The sequence below is a fragment of the Pelmatolapia mariae genome, linkage group LG7 (assembly GCF_036321145.2).
Source record: "Pelmatolapia mariae isolate MD_Pm_ZW linkage group LG7, Pm_UMD_F_2, whole genome shotgun sequence".
NCBI lineage: Eukaryota > Metazoa > Chordata > Actinopteri > Cichliformes > Cichlidae > Pelmatolapia > Pelmatolapia mariae.
Window position 1 is genome coordinate 8771533 of NC_086233.1, and position 18648 is coordinate 8790180.

Here is an 18648-nt window from a genome sequence, read left to right on the forward strand (position 1 = left end):
TTCAGTAGATCAAAGCAGCTCGTGCTCTTTCTGCTTCCATTTTCATGGCAAGAAGAAGAAGAAGAAGAAGAATGCTTCAGCGAAGTGGCGTTCATGGTCTCAGTGAACAGTCATGGTCACACACTGCATGTGTTTTTAAAAGCAACATGTCTGTTCACCACAACAATCGAGATGTGTAATATTAGTGCATGCTACGATTTGTTCTTGAACATCAGTTCTGTTTTCTACTTTGACCACTTAGACCAAAAAAGTGTTGTTTTCAGATTCTTTCTTTTAAATCTATAAAGCACCTGTTCATTTTTAATTAAAATTAGTTTCACATAAATGTTAGTGTTTCCTTTATGATCTTTTAATGCTTACACTACACTGTACACGTCTACATTAGAGACATTTCTGTTACCTATTTATGAGACTGGGCTGCTTGACTACAATTTGGAAATGGATGCAAAATTACATGGAGCGTGCTATCGTTTCTTTTTTAATATATGATGGACTGAACACAGGAGGTGTCTGACTAAGCAAAGATTAATCTGATCCCATTTCTACCTGTCTCTACTGTTTCAACATTTCACTGAAGTTTGCTTAACTGTAACTGTAAGGATATATATTTATTCCAGCTCTCATAGGGCAAAGGAATGACTCAGACTTTTCAAATGTTCTTTGATTAGATACACAATATGAAGTTCACAATTTTCTTACAAATAAAACTCTAATGACAAACATGAACAGGTGTGCTTATTTCTGAGACATGGATGTTTGTAAACAACTTTATTTTTTGAATGTGTTCATATTTAGACAGTGTGCATTTGTATGCTGAAACTGTAATGGTGAACCTGAGGTGATGGTCAACAGAAGGCAAATATATATAAATATAAAACAATATTGAAGTAATGTATTTACCCTGTGCAGCATGTATGGACGCTGTGCACGCAATCACCTTATTCACTGTAGTAAACATGTACCGCTAGCTGACGTGACTGATTGTCTCCATGGTTACATCGTATATTATGTATAGCTATGTAAACAGTAAACAGCTTCCAAAGATACCACCATAGCTCTCTGCAGCTGTAACACTTTCACCCTTTGCAAATCATTTCACGTTTTTGATAGTTATGAAGACAGAATATGTTTTTAAGGTCATGCTAGGTGGTTGCTATGGTGGTTGCTGTGGACTAGGGTGGACCGCGCGTCCGAATCCTGTTATTAGCTGTCCGCCGTAGGAAGGCTGCGTTCCATTTAGAAGTAGCTCCAGTCTGCCGTAACTCGAACTCAAACCCCGTTTTGTTCTTTAATTAAAGGCATTTTATAGCCGTTCATGACATGCACGCACACATATAAAACACTTTGCCTCACCATGAGAATGCAGCTTTACTAAAACCTTTAAAGTATCTGATATAGGATAGAAAAATGAAGCAACCAGAGATTTAATGATGAAGACTCTGGGTTCTGTAGTTCACGTTTTACAGTCCTGAATGACTCTTTGCACATCCATATAATTTATTGAAGAGGAGTTTAGAATGCACTTTACATTTAGACTGTTGCTGTTTAATTTTTTACATTGTTACTGTGTTATGTCATGAATAAAGTTGACCTGCTAGGGGTTTGATGGATCAGCTGGACAATACAGTCAGACAGACTTCATTCATGATATGCAAGAATCCTAGTTGGATTTTTGTTTTCACTCATATTTTTTAGCCAAATATTGAAAACAACTGTGACAGACTGGATACCTGGTCAGGGTGTACATTACCTTTCACTCAAGCATCCCAGGACAGGGACCTGCCCCACCATGAGCCTGGGTGGATACGTGGTTATAATATAAAATGACTGATACTGCATATGAATATTTCATGAAAATCGAATTATAATATGAATTCCTAGGTGTTTGTTATAGCCAGCAAGAGTAATATTGATTACATATATCTGAAACCCTAATCCTAACCCTAGCTCAACAGACCACAATGCCCTGGACTGTCAGTATTATTACATGCTGTGAACATAAGTAGCTTTGATCACAGTTTATGTTGTAAAAGAGAAGAAATACTGAAAAAAAGATCTACATTGTGATATTATCTCTTCCAAACTGACCAGAAACATGCTTGTCAGACTCTCACAGCACAGGATCAGACTCACTGTGCATGACGGCTCAGGCCAATAATGTTTGTTAGATTGTCAGTTGTTTATACTTCTGTACAGTTAGGGTCACCATCTCTATTTCAGTATAATTAATATACAGAAAACACTAAAAGTTGATTGTCTTCCAATATTCTAACATAATTAGAAAACTTTGACTTTGTAAGTACATATTGTTACAGTCCTAATGCCAATATGATTCTTCATAACTCCTGCTTTGAAATACTGAGCTTTAAAATTGACCTCATGAAAGATAATTTACAGTGGCAGTCTGTCAGGATAATTCTGACTATAAGATCACTGTATTAATCTGAATCCTTCTGAAATGTGCTGTGAATGAATGCTGATGCAACTCACTGTGGGTAAGCTGTTAATAAAATGAATCTGACACATGCAACACATTCACAGAGGACACAAAGGGAGGACACGCAGAGGCTGTGTTAAAGTCAGAAATCCAAATCTTTATTCAAAAACAGGCGGCAGTTACAAACAGGAAGACAAGCAGTCCATTAAACAGTCTACAGGGTCAAACATACAGTGAATTCAAACAACAGTAAAAAAATAACTGGACACTGAAAAACGTAAAGCAATGTGTGACGCAATAAAAGGAAGCAGCGCAGTATATTCACTGAATTATCATCAATTACAAAAGAGAAAAACGATGATTTCTAAGGTTTGTTTTCTAAATGCAGTTAGAGTGTGGCTGGTAAAGATGGAAACATACAGAATGTAAACTGTGTGAGTTTGATGAACCTTGTTAGTAACAAATGAGGTAAAAAAACCAAAACAGACAAAACACAGAAAGAGGCTCTCAGTATTCATGAATAATTAGAAAGCATCTAAACATTCTGGTCATGGATTTTTACAGTCTTAGTTCCGCTCGCTGTCATGATTATAATCATCATGATCAATGGTGAGGCCGTGAGGTGGGCGGGGCTGTCTCTGGTGGAACAGTGTCTGGCACATGTTGATGAAACATCCCAGTACACTGGTTTAGTTTCCTCTCCAGCTGTTGGACATTTGACACTTCAACATTAAGGGGGAGAAGAAGAAACAGTGTTAGGTCAGGTGACCACATGGTTTCTAAAATAACTGACAGCAAGTAACCAGGCTGTTAGAAATGGATATCATGTGTTTAGAGTTACTGTAGTTAGATAGCTCTACTTACCAAAAGCAGAAGCACACAGATGACAGATCAGACGCTGAATGTTGCAGGAACATGCTGATGTGTGGTGATCATTCAGTGCTGCTCCGGGAGGTTAGACAGTCCAAGACTGATATCCTGTCCATCTGAGAGTTTGAAAACACACATGCAAAGATTTATTTTGTGTTACAGTCAAAGTTCGATGTTTGTTTTTGTCCTTTAAAAATGTTCGTATATTTGAAAGCACTAACATTTAAAGATGACTCGGATCGTCTCTCTCTAAGAGTATCTCCTTTAAAGGGGAGACAAGTGTATCCACTGATCCATGTCACTTTACCTGGATGATGACTCCTCTCTCCCTCACTCAGAAACACTCCTAATATAACCAAGCAAATAAATAATATTGAAGATTTACTTACATCATTACAAAAACATCAAAAACATCTCCCTTTGATTCCATTTCTCCATTCCTGCTAAACATCAGGCTACAAATACCCAGTAAATCACAGTAAAATGTAAAGCACATATTTTCTCTGCTTTGTCTAACCTCTGCAGAGCCCCTCTGTCAAGAAAAACATATCTGTAAGCATAAAACAAATATACATTTCATAACACTGCACTGGACAAACCTCGGTCAGTTGATTTCCTCTGTGCAGTGTAGACAAGCATCAGTCAGCAAGTCAAGGTGGTGAGATGGACTGGTGCCCTTTGTGACTCTGCTAGTTCTTCTGAGGAAACACCACCGACTTTCCACACCATCACCATCTGTGAGCACAAACTGGCGCTCTGTCAGCATGCAGGAAATCAGATATCACACACACAGGGGTGAAGAAACATTAGAGCTCAACTTTGGATACTTTAGATCTAAACAGATCAAACTAGCTCTTAGTTTCAGCAATCAGTGAACAGACAAACAATGATACCATACTGATTCTGTATGAATACAATATGGTATTTTCAATACAGGTGTCAAATTAATTTATTAAAACTAATACAGATATATGTATATATATTTTTTTTTGATAAATTAGTTTGCTAAATTATAAGAATATTTTTTTATTTAACAATTGCAACTGAAAGAAATTAAATATTGAACAAAAATATATTGTCACATTCTTCATTCTCAAATACAAATTTCACAAAGTAAATTTTTGATTAAATGAAAAAATATGAATTACAAAAAATAATTGTATATTATTAAAATATTATGCAACCATGACCAAAGCCAGAATCATCATTACAGTATTGTGGACTTAATGCTTGGGTAATAGTGATAAACTTCAGGGGAGATCATGATGACAGACAACTGTAAACAACACTCTGAAGTCAAGCTTCTTTTCTTGTTTCTGTGACATCAGCATGCTGACAGACTTGAAGTTGCTACAGATTTTAAAAAGTGATAATTATAGGGAAGAAACTTCTCTTTTTCATCCGTTTAATCAAACATTTGATGCCTCAGCTGTCTCAGTCCTATAGCATTCTGCAACTACAACTAACCTGAGGAGGCTTGGATTTGGCTGCAGATACCCCTGTACATCCTTCTCAGCAGCACACATGTGGGTACCATTTAATCACACTTCTTCCTGAGCTTTGCTTCATCACAAGACTAAAGGTGGCATCCCGTGTCACGGTCTTATCATCATCCAATTGGAGAAGAAACATTTACGCGCCTCCTGGTTTTGTTTTCTGATCCTGCAAAAAGACTGAGGACAACAAAGCCCAGAGAACACGAGATGCACAACATCCAACATTCAGACTCAACAGCCTCCATAAATGAAGAGCACCAGGTTGGTCCAGTTATACTAGATATAAGCATAATTCACATTACTGTGTATGAATAATAATCAAAAGACAAACTGTGACCAGTGTGTGAATGTGTGTGTGAATGGGTGGATGACTGGATGTGTAAAGCGCTTTGTGGTCCTTAGGGACTAGTAAAGCGCTATACAAATACAGGCCATTTACCATTTACAAGATGCAGAGCATGAGGTCCCATTATCAGACTGCAAACAAACATCCTCCAGGCTTCTTTGTTGGCAGAGGTGATAATTCTCCCATCAGGGATCAGTAGCGTGCATTAACCTGTGGTATAAGCAGCAGTCAGTGAAATATTACTGTTTCAGATAAGAAATCTAGCACATAAAAGCCAGGGTGGGAGGGATCTCTGCAACTGACTTACCTCTGCACGTGTAAGGCTGTTCCTCCAGCCTCAACAAAAATCTGACTCTCCAGTCACAGACAAAAAAAAAAACTCCAGCTGGGAGATAGAAAACGCTGTCTGGGTCTTGCTGGATGTTGCTGGTCAGAGTCCACACATTAGCAGAGTGCTGCTTGGTCCCACTGACCCATGTGGACAGTGACTGTGGAGAACCGTTCTGGCAAACGGAAAAGAGAATTAAAATGACAAAAAGCCAAACAGGATTTCCACAAAGACTCTCTGGGAATCAGCAATCAGAAAATCATTGGTTCATATTTCAATTAAATATGAACAAGTTCTTTAACTGTAAGTAGTTAGGATCTGATTTAATTTACATCCTTTACACAGCACATGTGTCCAGGCTGTCAGATAGAATTAATCATTCAGTAAGAAAGATTGCCAGCTCTAATATTATTACCACACAATCCAAGGACACACCAACAGCTCAGATTTCTAGAACTATTTAAACAAATGTCAGTCTATCCATTCATTTTCTTCTGAATATTCAATTCAGGTTCACAGTGGGAGGTTGGGGGGTATCGTGGAATTTTGTAAATAAAGTCTGCAACACAGAAAGAGCTGTGATCAAGCTATTTATTACTGCGCGCAGGAGAGCCAACACACATCAAACATCAAAGTCCACAGTCATGCCAGCTCTGCCACAGAAGTTGTGCTCCTACTCCTTTGTGCATTCCAAGGAAGAGGGAGGAAGTTACAAACTGATCATACCACACTTCACACACCTCGCTATGAAACCTAACGGATCAATGGGTATGCTGTTTTGTGCCCTTGGCCTTATCAGCACCTGTAAAGGGAGTTGTTTTCTCAAACTGCTAATGCTAAAGTAAGTTCATCTAGTTTTAGAAACTTTCACTGAACAGTCTATAACAGTGTCACAACTAAGCATATGCATAAGCACTTAAATACTTTAAATGAGAATAATAGAAAATTTCTATTACAGGAGCTAGAGCCTGTCCCAGTAGTCATAGGTAGACCTGGACAGGTCACCAGTCTGTCAGAGGACTAACAGAGAGCCAGACATCAGAGTAACAAATCTATTTAAAATTAATGTAAGCTTGCTACAGCTTTATGCATGAACATGTGTTTCTGTGCTCACAGTCCACCTCTCAGGAACCTGCAGTTCATTTTAAGTCTACTTTAAACAGACCTCACAAAAGGCTGATGTGGCTGGATCAGTAGTCTGATTTAAGTACAATACCTTTGGCCAGGGATTAATCTGGTACATCGCTTCACTGCAGTCTTACGTTTTCCCCCCACACCTGGATTAAAAAATACTGATGTTTACATATAACAGATTCAGCTGATGCAGCCTGACTCAATCCTGATTCTAGATGTTCAGCACACACAGAGACACAGAGGTACTGTTTAAGGTTTAGTGTTAACCTGAGTCACTGATCATTTGCAGTATTACAGAGTCTGTCAGTCTTTGCATGATGTCCACGTCACTGTAAGTTTCTAGCTGACTCTCAGGTGTGACAGGTGTGCCAGCAGGAAAGAGTAATAATAACCTGCATCCTGAGGTTTGTCATGCAGGATTAAAGGAGCCAGGCTTTGTTCACACAGCTAGGTTTGTATTTTACACTGACCCTGGGTCAGTATAAGTATCATACAGTTTAAACGAAGCACTGAAACTTCACATATTTATTACAGATGCATTGAAGCTAATGGGGATATTCACTGTCAATCTGTGGCTGTGATTAATCACTTTACTAGGAAACTTTATTAACTAGTAACTTCATCAGTCATGACAGAAGCTAACATTTCTGTCCTAACATCGTTTAAACAGTAACAGCTTTATTACAATATAAGCTAACGTTTACACCGTAACTTTAAGCTAGCACCATAAAGACGGTAAAACACGTAATAATATCTACAAATGCATCTTGGGAGTGAGAACGTGTTGAAATTTGTGTGTCTGAGTCTTCTATTAAAAGTTAATGGAGATGTAGAAAAACACTTTATTTCGCCAAGACAGTGCGTTTCTCGCTATTACATGCATTTGAATGGAGTTCTCGCCCAAAACAAAGTATAGGTTTTCATTTTGTGAACAACTTGAAAATCTCAACACGGGGGTGTTGAATTCTATAAGGTAAAGCCATAAATATGTGTGTCTGAGTCTTCTATCAAAAGTTACAGCTATCTTTATGAAGTTGTAGAAAAACGCTTTATTTCGCCAAGACAATGCGTTTCTCGCTATTACATGCATTTGAATGGAGTTCTCACCCAAAACAAAGTATAGGTTTTCATTTTGTGAACAACTTGAAAATCTCTGCTCAAACAGCTGCAAAACCTATTTCCCAAACACGGGGATACTGAATTCTATAATATCAAGCCATAAATATGTGTGTCTGAGTCTTCTATCAAAAGTTACAGGTATCTTTATAAAGTTTTAGAAAAACGCGTTATTTCACCAACTTAGTGCGTTTCGCTATTACATGCATTTGAATGGAGTTCTCGCCCAAAACAAAGTATAGGTTTTCATTTTGTGAATAACTTGAAAATCTCTGCTCAAACAGCTGCAAAACCTATTTTGCCAGCAAGGGAATATTGAATTCTATAATATCAAGCCATAAATATGTCTGTCTGAGTCTTTTATCAAAAGTTACAGCTATCTTTATGAAGTTGTAGAAAAACGCTTTATTTCGCCAAGACAATGCGTTTCTCGCTATTACATGCATTTGAATGGAGTTCTCGCCCAAAACAAAGTATAGGTTTTCATTTTGTGAACAACTTGAAAATCTCTGCTCAAACAGCTGCAAAACCTATTTGCTCAACACGGGGGTGTTGAATTCTATAAGGTAAAGCCATAAATATGTGTGTCTGAGTCTTCTATCAAAAGTTACAGCTATCTTTATGAAGTTGTAGAAAAACGCGTTATTTCACCAACTTAGTGCATTTCTCGCTATTCCATGCATTTGAATGGCGTTCTTGCCCAAAACAAAGTATAGGTTTTCATTTTGTGAATAACTTGAAAATCTCTGCTCAAACAGCTGCAAAACCTATTTGCTCAACACGGGGGTGTTGAATTCTATAAGGTAAAGCCATAAATATGTGTGTCTGAGTCTTCTATCAAAAGTTACAGCTATCTTTATGAAGTTGTAGAAAAACGCTTTATTTCGCCAAGACAATGCGTTTCTCGCTATTACATGCATTTGAATGGCGTTCTCGCCCAAAACAAAGTATAGGTTTTCATTTTGTGAATAACTTGAAAATCTTACCTCAAACAGCTGCAAAACCTATTTCGCCAGCAAGGGAATATTGAATTCTATAACATAAAGTCATAAATATGTGTGTCTGAGTCTTCTATCAAAAGTTACAGGTATCTTTATAAAGTTTTAGAAAAACGCGTTATTTCACCAACTTAGTGTGTTTCGCTATTACATGCATTTGAATGGAGTTCTCGCCCAAAACAAAGTATAGGTTTTCATTTTGTGAACAATTTGAAAATCTCTGCTCAAACTGCTGCAAAACCTATTTCCCAAGCACGGGGATACTGAATTCTATAATATCAAGCCATAAATATGTGTGTCTGAGTCTTCTATCAAAAGTTACAGGTATCTTTATAAAGTTTTAGAAAAACGCGTTATTTCACCAAGACAGTGCGTTTCGCTATTACATGCATTTGAATGGAGTTCTCGCCCTAAACAAAGTATAGGTTTTCATTTTGTGAATAACTTGAAAATCTCTGCTCAAACAGCTGCAAAACCTATTTCACCAGCAAGGGGATATTGAATTCTATAATATCAACCATAAATATGTGTGTCTGAGTCTTCTATCAAAAATTACAGCTATCTTTATGAAGTTGTAGAAAAATGATTTATTTCACCAAGACAGTTCGTTTCTCACTATTACGTGTATTTGAATGGAGTTCTCGCCCAAAACAAAGTATTGGTTTTCATTTTGTGAATAACTTGAAAATCTCTGCTCAAACAGCTGCAAAACCTATTTCCCAAGCACAGGGATATTGAATTCTATAATATCAAGCCATAAATATGTGTGTCTGAGTCTTCTATCAAACATTACAGCTATCTTTATGAAGTTGTAGAAAAATGATTTATTTCACCAAGACAGTTCGTTTCTCACTATTACGTGTCTTTGAATGGAGTTCTCGCCCAAAACAAAGTATAGGTTTTCATTTTGTGAACAACTTGAAAATCTCTGCTCAAACAGCTGCAAAACCTATTTCGCCAGCAAGGGGATATTGAATTCTATAACATAAAGTCATAAATATGTGTGTCTGAGTCTTCTATCAAACGTTACAGCTATCTTTATGAAGTTGTAAAAAAACGCGTTATTTCACCAACAGCTGCAAAACCTATTTGTTCAACACGGGGGTGTTGAATTCTATAAGGTAAAGCTATAAATATGTATGTCTGAGTCTTCTATCAAAAGTTACAGCTCTCTTTATGAAGTTGTAGAAAAACGCGTTATTTCACCAACTTAGTGCGTTTCTCGCTGTTACATGCATTTGAATGGAGTTCTCACCCAAAACAAAGTATAGGTTTTCATTTTGTGAATAACTTGAAAATCTCTGCTCAAGTAGTTGGCCTCAACCAGCAGCACAGGCCCTGTTGTGGTGTATTTGGCCTCAGCCATAATCACAGGCCCTGGTGTGGTGAAGATGGCCACAGCCAGAGCCACAGGCCCTGGTGTGGTGTAGTTGGCCTCCACCAGCAGCACAGGCCCTGGTGTGGTGAAGTTGGCCTCAGCCATAATCACAGGCCCTGGTGTGGTGAAGATGGCCTTGGCCAGAAGCAAAGGCACTCGTGTGGTGTAGATGGCCTCCACCAGCAGCACAGGCCCTGGTGTGGTGAAGTTGGCCTCAGCCATAATCACAGGCCCTGGTGTGGTGAAGATGGCCTTGGCCAGAAGCAAAGGCACTTGTGTGGTGAAGATGGCCTCAACCAGCAGCACAGGCCCTGATGTGTTGTACATGGCCACAGCCAGTGCCACAGGCCCTGGTGTGGTGTAGTTGGGCTCAACAAGCAGCACAGGCCCTGGTGTGGTGTAGTTGGCCTCGGCCTGAAGCAAAGGCCCTGGTGTGGTGTAGATGGCCTAGGAAGGAGCCACAGGCCATTGTCTGCAATGAAGGGTCTACAATGTCGATGTTGGGTATTTACTCTTTGTATATGGCGAAGATGGCCTTCCAAAAGGCCCTGGTGTGGTGTAGTTGGCCTCAAACAGCACCACAGGCTCTGTTGTGCCTCAGCAAGAAGCACAGGACCTGGTGTGGATTAGTGGGCTCAGCCAGAAGCACTGGCCCTGGTGTGGTGAAGGTGGCTTCAGCCAGCAGCACAGGCCCTGGTGTGGTGTAGGTGGTCTCAGCAAGAAGCACAGACCCTGGTGTGGTGTAGTCCCCTCGGCCAGAAGCAGAGCACTGTTGTGGTGCAGATGGCCTCAGCCAGTGCCACAGGCCCTAGTCTGGTGTAGTTGGCCTCAACCAGCAGCACAGGCCCTGTTGTGGTGTATTTGGCCTCAGCCATAATCACAGGCCCTGGTGTGGTGAAGATGGCCTTGGCCAGAAGCAAAGGCACTCCTGTGGTGTAGATGGCCTAGGACAGAGCCACAGGCCATTGTCTGCAATGAAGGGTCTACAATGTCGATGTTGGGTTTTTACTTTTTGTATACGGCGAAGATGGCCTTCCAAAAGACCCTGGTGCGGTGTAGTTGGCCTCAAACAGCAGCACAGGCCCTGTTGTGGTTTAGGTTGCCTCAGCAAGAAGCACAGGACCTGGTGTGCAGTAGTGGGCTCAGCCAGAAGCACTGGCCTTGGTGTGGTGAAGGTGGCTTCAGCCAGCAGCACAGGCCCTGGTGTGGTGTAGTCGCCTCGGCCAGAAGCAGAGCACTATTGTGTTGTACATGGCCACAGCCAGTGCCACAGGGCCTGGTGTGGTGTAGTTGGGCTCAACAAGCAGCACAGGCCCTGGTGTGGTGTAGTTGGCCTCGGCCTGAAGCAAATGCCCTGGTGTGGTGTGGATGGCCTAGGAAGGAGCCACAGGCCATTGTCTGCAATGAAGTTTCTACAATGTCGATGTTGGGTTTTTACTCTTTGTATACGTCGAAGATGGCCTTCCAAAAGGCCCTGGTGCGGTGTAGTTGGCCTCAAACAGCAGCACAGGCCCTGTTGTGGTTTAGGTTGCCTCAGCAAGAAGCACTGGACCTGGTGTGGAGTAGTGGGCTCAGCCAGAAGCACTGGCCTTGGTGTGGTGAAGGTGGCTTCAGCCAGCAGCACAGGCCATGGTATGGTGTAGGTGGTCTCAGCAAGAAGCACAGACCCTGGTGTGGTGTAGTCGTCTCGGCCAGAAGCAAAGCACTGGTGTGGTGAAGATGGCCACAGCCAGAGCCACAGGCCCTGGTGTGGTGTAGTTGGCCTCAACCAGCAGCACAGGCCCTGGTGTGGTGAAGTTGGCCTCAGCCATAATCACAGGCCCTGGTGTGGTTTAGGTTGCCTCAGCAAGAAGCACAGGACCTGGTGTGGAGTAGTGGGCTCAGCCAGAAGCACTGGCCCTGGTGTGGTGAGTTTGGCTTCAGCCAGCAGCACAGGCCATTGTGTGGTGTAGGTGGTCTCAGCAAGAAGCACAGACCCTGGTGTGGTGTAGTCGCCTCGGCCAGAAGCAGAGCACTGTTGTGGTGCAGATTGCCTCAGCCAGTGTCACAGGCCCTAGTCTGGTGTAGTTGGCCTCAACCAGCAGCACCGGCCCTGTTGTGGTGTATTTGGCCTCAGCCATAATCACAGGCCCTGGTGTGGTGAAGATGGCCACAGCCAGAGCCACAGGCCCTGGTGTGGTGTAGTTGGCCTCAACCAGCAGCACAGGCCCTGGTGTGGTGAAGTTGGCCTCAGCCATAATCACAGGCCCTGGTGTTGTGAAGATGGCCTCGACCAGAAGCAAAGGCACTGGTGTGGTGAAGATGGCCTCAACAAGCAGCACAGGCCCTGGTGTGGTGTAGTTGGCCTCAACCAGCAGCACAGGCCCTGGTGTGGTGTAGTTGGCCTCAACCAGCAGCACAGGCCCTGGTGTGGTGAAGTTGGCCTCAGTCATAATCACAGGCCCTGGTGTGGTGAAGATGGCCTTGGCCAGAAGCAAAGGCACTCCTGTGGTGTAGATGGCCTAGGACAGAGCCACAGGTCATTGTCTGCAATGAATGGTCTACAATGTCGATGTTGGGTTTTTACTCTTTGTGTACGGCGAAGATGGCCTTCCAAAAGGCCCTGGTGCGGTGTAGTTGGCCTCAACCAGCAGCACAGGCCCTGGTGTGGTGTAGTTGGCCTCAGCCAGCAGCACAGGACCTGGTGTGGTGTAGTCGTCTCGGCCAGAAGCAGAGCACTTGTGTGGTGAAGATGGCCACAGCCAGAGCCACAGGCCCTGGTGTGGTGTAGTTGGCCTCAACCAGCAGCACAGGCCCTGGTGTGGTGAAGTTGGCCTCAGCCATAATCACAGGCCCTGGTGTGGTGTAGTTGGCCTCAACCAGCAGCACAGGCCCTGGTGTGGTGTAGTTGGCCTCAACCAGCAGCTCAGGCCCTGGTGTGGTGTAGTTGGCCTCAGCAATAATCACTGGCCCTGGTGTGGTGTAGTTGGCCTCAACCAGCAGCACAGGCCTGGTGTGGTGTAGTTGGCCTCAACCAGCAGCACAGGCCCTGGTGTGGTGTAGTTGGCCTCAGCCATAATCACAGGCCCTGGTGTGGTGAAGATGGCCACAGCCAGATCCACAGGCCCTAGTCTGGTGTAGTTGGCCTCAACCAGCAGCACAGGCCCTGTTGTGGTGTATTTGGCCTCAGCCATTATCACAGGCACTGGTGTGGTGAAGATGGCCTCGGCCAGAAGCAAAGGCACTCGTGTGGTGAAGATGGCCTCAACCAGCAGCACAGGCCTGGTGTGGTGTAGTTGGCCTCAACCAGCAGCACAGACCCTGGTGTGGTGTAGTTGGCCTCAGACATAATCACAGGCCCTGGTGTGGTGTAGTTGGCCTCAGCAATAATCACAGGCCCTGGTGTGGTGTAGTCGTCTCGGCCAGAAGCACAGCACTGGTGTGGTGAAGATGGCCACAGCCAGAGCCACAGGCCCTGGTGTGGTGTAGTTGGCCTCAACCAGCAGCACAGGCCCTGGTGTGGTGAAGTTGGCCTCAGCCATAATCACAGGCCCTGGTGTGGTGAAGATGGCCTCGGCCAGAAGCAAAGGCACTGGTGTAGTGAAGATGGCCTCAATAAGCAGCACAGGCCCTGGTGTGGTGTAGTTGGCCTCAACCAGCAGCACAGGCCCTGGTGTGGTGTAGTTGTCCTCAACCAGCAGCACAAGCCCTGGTGTGGTGAAGTTGGCCTCAGCCATAATCACAGGCCCTGGTGTGGTGAAGATGGCCTCGGCCAGAAGCAAAGGCACTCCTGTGGTGTAGATGGCCTAGGACAGAGCCACAGGCCCTTGTCTGCAATGAATGGTCTACAATGTCGATGTTGGGTTTTTACTCTTTATATACGGCGAAGATGGCCTTCCAAAAGGCCCTGGTGCGGTGTAGTTGGCCTCAACCAGCAGCACAGGCCCTGGTGTGGTGAAGTTGGCCTCAGCCATAATCACAGGCCATGGTGTGGTGTAGGTGGTCTCAGTAAGAAGCAGAGACCCTGGTGTGGTGTAGTCGCCTCGGCCAGAAGCAGAGCACTGTTGTGGTGCAGATGGCCACATCCAGAGCCACAGGCCCTGGTGTGGTGTAGTTGGCCTCAACCAGCAGCACAGGCCCTGGTGTGGTGAAGTTGGCCTCAGCCATAATCACAGGCCCTGGTGTGGTTTAGGTTGCCTCAGCAAGAAGCACAGGACCTGGTGTGGAGTAGTGGGCTCAGCCAGAAGCACTGGCCTTGGTGTGGTGAATTTGGCCTCAACCAGCAGCACAGGCCATGGTGTGGTGTAGGTGGTCTCAGCAAGAAGCAGCACAGGCCCTGGTGTGGTGTAGTCGCCTCGGCCAGAAGCAGAGTACTGTTGTGGTGCAGATTGCCTCAGCCAGTGCCACAGGCCCTAATCTGGTGTAGTTGGCCTCAACCAGCAGCACAGGCCCTGGTGTGGTGTAGTTGGCCTCAGCCATAATCACAGGCCCTGGTGTGGTGAAGATGGCCACAGCCAGATCTACAGGCCCTAGTCTGGTGTAGTTGGCCTCAACCAGCAGCACAGGCCCTGGTGTGGTGAAGTTGGCCTCAGCCATAATCACAGGCCCTGGTGTGGTGAAGATGGCCTCGGCCAGAAACAAAGGCACTCGTGTGGTGTAGTTGGCCTCAACCAGCAGCACAGGCCCTGTTGTGGTTTAGGTTGCCTCAGCAAGAAGCACAGGACCTAGTGTGGAGTAGTGGGCTCAGCCAGAAGCACTGGCCCTGGTGTGGTGAAGGTGGCTTCAGCCAGAAGCACAGGCCATGGTGTGGTGTAGGTGGTCTCAGTAAGAAGCACAGACCCTGGTGTGGTGAAGATGGCCTTGGCCAGAAGCAGAGCGCTGTTGTGGTGCAGATGGCCACAGCCAGTGCCACAGGCCCTAGTGTGGTGTAGTTGGCCTCACCCAGCAGCACAGGCCCTGTTGTGGTGTATTTGGCATCAGCCATAATCACAGGCCCTGGTGTGGTGAAGTTGGCCTCAGCCATAATCACAGACCCTGGTGTGGTGAAGATGGCCTCGGCCAGAAACAAAGGCACTCGTGTGGTGTAGTTGGCCTCAACCAGCAGCACAGGCCCTGGTGTGGTTTAGGTTGCCTCAGCAAGAAGCACAGGACCTAGTGTGGAGTAGTGGGCTCAGCCAGAAGCACTGGCCTTGGTGTGGTGAAGGTGGCCTCAGCCAGAAGCACAGGCCATGTTGTGGTGTAGATGGTCTCAGTAAGAAGCACGGACCCTGGTGTGGTGTAGTCGCCTCGGCCAGAAGCAGAGCACTGTTGTGGTGCAGATGGCCTCAGCCAGTGCCACAGGCCCTAGTGTGGTGTAGTTGGCCTCACCCAGCAGCACAGGCCCTGTTGTGGTGTATTTGGCATCAGCCATAATCACAGGCCCTGGTGTGGTGAAGATGGCCACAGCCAGAGCCACAGGCCCTGGTGTGGTGTAGTTGGCCTCAACCAGCAGCACAGGCCCTGGTGTGGTGTAGTTGGCCTCAACCAGCAGCACAGGCCCTGGTGTGGTGAAGTTGGCCTCAGACATAATCACAGGCCCTGGTGTGGTGAAGATGGCCTTTGCTAGAAGCAAAGGCACTCCTGTGGTGTAGATGGCCTAGGACAGAGCCACAGGCCATTGTCTGCAATGAATGGTCTACAATGTCGATGTTGGGTTTTTACTCTTTGTGTACGGCGAAGATGGCCTTCCAAAAGGCCCTGGTGCGGTGTAGTTGGCCTCAACCAGCAGCACAGGCCCTGGTGTGGTGTAGTTGGCCTCAGCCAGCAGCACAGGACCTGGTGTGGTGTAGTCGTCTCGGCCAGAAGCAGAGCACTGGTGTGGTGAAGATGGCCACAGCCAGAGCCACAGGCCCTGGTGTGGTGTAGTTGGCCTCAACCAGCAGCACAGGCCCTGGTGTGGTGAAGTTGGCCTCAGCCATAATCACAGGCCCTGGTGTGGTGTAGTTGGCCTCAACCAGCAGCACAGGCCCTGGTGTGGTGTAGTTGGCCTCAACCAGCAGCTCAGGCCCTGGTGTGGTGAAGTTGGCCTCAGCAATAATCACTGGCCCTGGTGTGGTGTAGTTGGCCTCAACCAGCAGCACAGGCCCTGTTGTGGTGTATTTGGCATCAGCCATAATCACAGGCCCTGGTGTGGTGAAGTTGGCCTCAGCCATAATCACAGGCCCTGGTGTGGTGAAGATGGCCACAGCCAGATCCACAGGCCCTAGTCTGGTGTAGTTGGCCTCAACCAGCAGCACAGGCCCTGTTGTGGTGTATTTGGTCTCAGCCATTATCACAGGCACTGGTGTGGTGAAGATGGCCTCGGCCAGAAGCAAAGGCACTCGTGTGGTGAAGATGGCCTCAACCAGCAGCACAGGCCTGGTGTGGTGTAGTTGGCCTCAACCAGCAGCACAGGCCCTGGTGTGGTGTAGTTGGCCTCAGCCATAATCACAGGCCCTGGTGTGGTGTAGTTGGCCTCAGCAATAATCACAGGCCCTGGTGTGGTGTAGTTGTCTCGACCAGAAGCAGAGCACTGATGTGGTGAAGATGGCCACAGCCAGAGCCACAGGCCCTGGTGTGGTGTAGTTGGCCTCAACCAGCAGCACAGGCCCTGGTGTGGTGAAGTTGGCCTCAGCCATAATCACAGGCCCTGGTGTGGTGAAGATGGCCTCGGCCAGAAGCAAAGGCACTGGTGTAGTGAAGGTGGCCTCAACAAGCAGCACAGGCCCTGGTGTGGTGTAGTTGGCCTCAACCAGCAGCACAGGCCCTGGTGTGGTGTAGTTGGCCTCAACCAGCAGCACAAGCCCTGGTGTGGTGAAGTTGGCCTCAGCCATAATCACAGGCCCTGGTGTGGTGAAGATGGCCTCGGCCAGAAGCAAAGGCACTCCTGTGGTGTAGATGGCCTAGGACAGAGCCACAGGCCATTGTCTGCAATGAATGGTCTACAATGTCGATGTTGGGTTTTTACTCTTTATATACGGCGAAGATGGCCTTCCAAAAGGCCCTGGTGCGGTGTAGTTGGCCTCAACCAGCAGCACAGGCCCTGGTGTGGTGAAGTTGGCCTCAGCCATAATCACAGGCCATGGTGTGGTGTAGGTGGTCTCAGTAAGAAGCACAGACCCTGGTGTGGTGTAGTCGCCTCGGCCAGAAGCAGAGCACTGTTGTGGTGCAGATGGCCACAGCCAGAGCCACAGGCCCTGGTGTGGTGTAGTTGGCCTCAACCAGCAGCACAGGCCCTGGTGTGGTGAAGTTGGCCTCAGCCATAATCACAGGCCCTGGTGTGGTTTAGGTTGCCTCAGCAAGAAGCACAGGACCTGGTGTGGAGTAGTGGGCTCAGCCAGAAGCACTGGCCTTGGTGTGGTGAATTTGGCTTCAGCCAGCAGCACAGGCCATGGTGTGGTGTAGGTGGTCTCAGCAAGAAGCACAGACCCTGGTGTGGTGTAGTCGCCTCGGCCAGAAGCAGAGCACTGTTGTGGTGCAGATTGCCTCAGCCAGTGCCACAGGCCCTAATCTGGTGTAGTTGGCCTCAACCAGCAGCACAGGCCCTGTTGTGGTGTATTTGGCCTCAGCCATAATCACAGGCCCTGGTGTGGTGAAGATGGCCACAGCCAAAGCCACAGGCCCTGGTGTGGTGTAGTTGGCCTCAACCAGCAGCACAGGCCCTGGTGTGGTGAAGTTGGCCTCAGCCATAATCACAGGCCCTGGTGTTGTGAAGATGGCCTCGACCAGAAGCAAAGGCACTGGAGTGATGAAGATGGCCTCAACAAGCAGCACAGGCCCTGGTGTGGTGTAGTTGGCCTCAACCAGCATCACAGGCCCTGGTGTGGTGTAGTTGGCCTCAACCAGCAGCACAGGCCCTGGTGTGGTGAAGTTGGCCTCAGCCATAATCACAGGCCCTGGTGTGGTGAAGATGGCCTTGGCCAGAAGCAAAGGCACTCCTGTGGTGTAGATGGCCTAGGACAGAGCCACAGGTCATTGTCTGCAATGAATGGTCTACAATGTCGATGTTGGGTTTTTGCTCTTTGTATACGGCGAAGATGGCCTTCCAAAAGGCCCTGGTGCGGTGTAGTTGGCCTCAACCAGCAGCACAGGCCCTGGTGTGGTGAAGTTGGCCTCAGCCATAATCACAGGCCCTGGTGTGATGAAGATAGCCTCGGGCATAATCACAGGCTCTGGTGTGGTGAAAATGGCCACAGCCAGAGCCACAGGCCCTGGTGTGGTGTAGTTGGCCTCAACCAGCAGCACAGGCCCTGGTGTGGTGTAGTTGGCCTCAGCCATAATCACAGGCCCTGGTGTGGTGTAGTTGGCCTCAGCCAGCAGCACAGGGCCTGGTGTGGTGTAGTTGGCCTCAACCAGCAGCACAGGCCCTGGTGTGGTGAAGTTGGCCTCAGCCATAATCACAGGCCCTGGTGTGGTGAAGATGGCCACAGCCAGATCCACAGGCCCTAGTCTGGTGTAGTTGGCCTCAACCAGCAGCACAGGCCCTGGTGTGGTGAAGTTGGCCTCAGCCATAATCACAGGCCCTGGTGTGGTGAAGATGGCCTCGGCC